Raw genomic sequence first — 4,935 nt, 5'->3', positions numbered from 1 at the left:
AGAGCATAATTCAACCTCCGAGCAACCTAAACTAAGACTGCACTAGTCTAAGTAAGTTAATATATATTGACCCAATAATTTGATCAATGGAATAAGTTACCCTAGGGATAACAGTGCAATCCTATTCTAGAGTCCATATCGACAATAGGGTTTACGACCTCGATGTTGGATCTGGACATCCTTCCTAATGGTGTTGCTGCTATTAGGGGTTCATTTGTTCAACGATTAAAGTCCTACGTGATCTGAGTTCAGACCGGAGTAATCCAGGTCAGTTTCTATCTATTTAACATTTCCCCTAGTACGAAAGGACAAGAGAAATAAGGCCCACTTCATAAAGTGCCCTCGCTCCATAGATGATGCTATCTTAATCTAACAAATCATCACACACCCTACCCAAGAACAGGGTTTGTTAAGATGGCAGAGCCCGGCAACTGTATAAGACTTAAAACTTTATAATCAGAGGTTCAACTCCCCTCATTAACAATATGCCTATAATTAACCTTCTCCTACTTATTATCCCTACTTTCATCGCTATAGCATTACTTACACTCATCGAATGAAAAATCTCAGGCTACATACAACTGTGCAAAGGACCTAACATTGTAGGTCCCTACGGGCTGCTTTAACCATTTGCTGACACAATACAACTTTTCACCAAAGAACCCTTACAGCCCTCAACATCTACTATTACATTACATTATTTTACATTATTTACATATACTTTACATTATTGCTCCAGTCCTAGCCCTTTCTATCACTCTCCTCTTATGAACTCCCCTCCCTATACCAGATCCTCTAATTAATTTTAATATAGGCCTCCTATCTATACTAACCACATCAAGTCTAGCCATTTATTCTATGATCAGGATGAGCATCTAGTTCAAAATATGTACTAATAGGCACATCGCGAGCTATGGTCCAATTTCCAATGAGGTCACCCTAGCCATTATCCTGTTATCAGTTTTACTGATAAGTGGTTCATTTAACTTATATGCACTCATCACAATGAAAGAACTCCTCTGACTGCTCCTACCATCATGATCCCTAGCCATAATATGATTATCTCCACACTAGCAGAAACTAACCGAGCCCCTTTTGATCTAACAGAAGGAGAATCAGAGTTAGTCTCAGGTTTCAACATGAAACATGCCGCAAGCTCATTTGCCCACTTCTTTATAGCAGAGTACACGAATATTATCATAATAAATGCCATAACTACCACTATCTTCCTAGGAGCACTACACGCCATATATTCACCAGAACTCTATACCACAAATTTCATTACCAAGACCCTTCTTTTAACCACTCTATTCTTATAAATTCTAAGAGCATACTCTTGATTCTGCTACAACCAACTCATATATCTTCCATGAAAAAATTTCCTACCACTTACACTAGCATTCTGTATATGACATATCTCAATCCCTGTCCTAATTTCTAGCACCCCACCCCAAACATAGGAAATACGTCTGACAAAAGAATTACTTTGATAGAGTAAACAACAGCGGTTAAAATCCTCTTATTTCTAGAACTATAGGAATTGAACCTACCTCTGAGAATCCAAAATTCTCCATGCTACCTATCACACCATGTCCTAGAGTAAGGTCAGCTAAATAAGCTATCAGGCCTATACCCAGAAAATGTTGGTTACACCCTTCCCATACTAATTAATCCCTTAGCTCAACTTGTTATTTCCCTTACTATTTTTACAGGAACTCTTATCACAATGCTAGGATCACACTGATTTCGCATCTGAACAGGCCTAGAAATAAATATACTAGCCCTTATCCCAATCCTAATTTAAAAAATAAGTCCCTGATCTACAGCTCTACAGAAGCAGCAACCAAATATTTCCTTACACAAGCAACCACATCTGTAATTCTCATAATAGGTATCCTTTTCAACAACCTGTCCTCTGGACAATGAACAATAATAAACACTATTAATCAATTTTCATCCTTAATAATAGTGACCCTAATAATAAAACTAGGAACAGCCAGCCCCCTTTCACTTCTGAGTCCCAGAGGTAACCCAAGGACCCTCTCTAATATCTGGTATACTTCTCCTCACATGACATTATGAAGAAACATCAATTATGTTTTAAATTTTCCCATCAACAAACATGAACATCCTCCTATCTATCACAATTCTATCCTTTATAGTAGGCAGCTGAGGAGGGCTTAACCAAGCACAACTGTGTAAAATCTTAGCCTACTCCTCAATCACTCACATAGGCTAAATAATAGCAGCACTACTCTATAGCCCAAACATTACCATTCTAAACCTATTTATTTTACCTTAACAATAACCGCATTTTTAACACTCAACCTGAGTATAAGCACCACAACGCTGTCACTATCAGACACCTGAAACAAATTAACATGGTTGACACCTATAATTCCACTAATTCTACTATCTCTAGGAGGTTTACCTCCATTAACAGGGTTCCTGCCTAAATGAATCATCACCCCAGAATTTGCAAAAAACAAGAACCTTATTGCCAAACCATTATAGCTATCATAACCCTACTCAACCTGTACTTTTACATATGCCTAATTTATTCCATCTCAGTGACATTATTCCCCACATATAATAATATGAAAATAAAATGACAATTCGAAAACACAAAACCCATACCATTCTTCCCCCTACTTATCTCTTCTACCCTCCTCTTACGTGTCTCTCCATTAATACTAACTATAACTTAGAAATTTAGGTTAAATAAGACCAAGAGCCTTAAAAGCATGCAGATTACACTTAATTTCTGTAACAGACCTGAGGACTGCAAGACTCTATTCTGCATCAATTGAATGCAAATCAACCACTTTAATGAAGCTAAGCCCTTGATAGATTGGTGGAATTCAAACCCAAGAAAATTTAGTTAACAGCTAAACACCCTAATCAATTGGCTTCAATCTACTTCTCCCGCCATTGGGAGGAAAAGACGAGAGAATCCCCTTTCTCCTTTGAATTTGCAATTCAACATGAGAAATCCCCTCAGGGCTGCTAAAAAGAGGCGGTTAGATTTACAGTCCAATGCTTACTCAGCTATTTTACCTTTTTTCCCCCTTGTGTTCATCAATTGATTGTTTTCAACTAACCACAAAGACATAGGAACTCTATACCTGCTATTCGGCACATGGGAAGGGATAGTAGGCACTGCCTTAAACCTCCCAATTCAAGCAGAATTAGGCCAATCAGGAACTCCACTAGGGGATGATCAGATCTACAATGTTATTGTTACCACCCATATATTCATCATGATCCTCTTTCTGGTAATACCAATCATAATTGGGGGATTCAGCAACTGATTAGTCCCTCTGATAATTGGTGCACCGATATGGCATTCCCCAGAATAAATAACATGAGTTTCTGACTTCTTCCCCCATCTTTTCTACTTCCACTTGCATCCTCAATAGTAGAAGCTGGCGCTGGAACCAGCTGAACAGTTTATCCCCCTTTAGCAGGAAATCTAGCACATGTAGGAGTCTCTGGATCCGACCATCTTCTATCTCCACTTGGCAGGTGTTTCTTCTATCTTAGGGGCCATTAACTTTATTACCACAATGACTCTTTTTTCACTAGGAAAGTATCCATTTACATAATTAATTATATAGCTACATTAGTGTTAAGCTATCACTATCGTTTTTGACATCAAAACATCAAATAAGTATATATCATGAACAGTGTGGCAAAAAAGGAAACAGAAATAGAGGGAAATGGAAAAGAAGAGTAAGACACGTGAAGAAGACAAATACTTGTTTCTAAAAGTAAGTGTTTTTGAGGGACAACTGGCAAATGTCACAAGTACTTCTACAGTCTTTGCGATGTTTAGATATTCAGGTATTATAGGGATATATTAAATAATGAGTGTGTTCTTATATCAGTAATTTCATCCATACTTTGAAAATATTAGAGTTCAAGAATGTATTCATTTTCTATTATGCCCTATATTCAAAACCTGCATCTTATACATATTCCGTATTCATCTTTTTCCATTTTCTTCTAGATAGTGTAAACTACTATATACTACTGGATACTCTATTTGTAGCTATTTTTCAAAAGAACAAGCTGTTAAATTTATTATTTTTGGATTAGTTTGCCTTTTACTAACATTTCATACCTTTCTTTTATTCACTACCTCTTTCCTCTTCTGTTAGGTTTATTCTGTTGCTCTTTTATTATTACTAGTTTTGATTTTTATTATGATTTTCTTGTATCATGTAATTTGCTATCCGCTTTAATAAGATCTGCATTTAAGGCTATGATTTTCCTAAGAATGCAACTGAGGCTTGTTCAATAGGCTACTGGAAATAGTCTGAAAACTATCTTTTAATGTAAATAGTCTAATGAAATGGTTCAGCAGTGTAGAGTAAAAACATCTAGGTAATTTCCTCCATAAACATGGAGTGTTTCCTTTAAATTCAGAAGCTCTTCTAATTAACAGTCGGCAATTTAGAAAATATGGTAAAATATGCTGACTACTCAGGAATTAGTGAGCTATGGACTTTAAACTTTATTATTTTTTTTTATTACACTTTAAGTTCTAGGGTACATGTGCAAAACATGCAGGTTTGTTACACATGTACACATGTGCCATGTTGGTGTGCTGCACCCATTAACTCGTCATTTACATTAGGTATATCTCCTAATGCTATCCGTCCCCCCTACCCCCTCCCCACAATAGGACCCGGTGTGTGATGTTCCCCTTCCTGTGTCCAAGTGATCTCATTGTTCAATTCCTACCTATGAGTGAGAACATGCGGTATTTGGTTTTCTGTTCTTGTGACAGTTTGCTGAGAATGATGGTTTCCAGCTTCATCCATGTCCCTACAAGAACATGAACTCATGCTTTTTTATGGCTGCATAGTATTCCATGGTGTATGTGTGCCACATTTTCTTATTCCAGTCTGTCACTGATGGATATTTGGGTTG

The sequence above is a fragment of the Mandrillus leucophaeus genome, unplaced genomic scaffold (genome assembly GCF_000951045.1).
Source record: "Mandrillus leucophaeus isolate KB7577 unplaced genomic scaffold, Mleu.le_1.0 Scaffold1538, whole genome shotgun sequence".
In the NCBI taxonomy this organism is placed as follows: Eukaryota; Metazoa; Chordata; class Mammalia; order Primates; family Cercopithecidae; genus Mandrillus; species Mandrillus leucophaeus.
The sequence above is the reverse complement of the archived record's forward strand: the minus strand, read 5'-3'. Positions refer to the sequence as shown.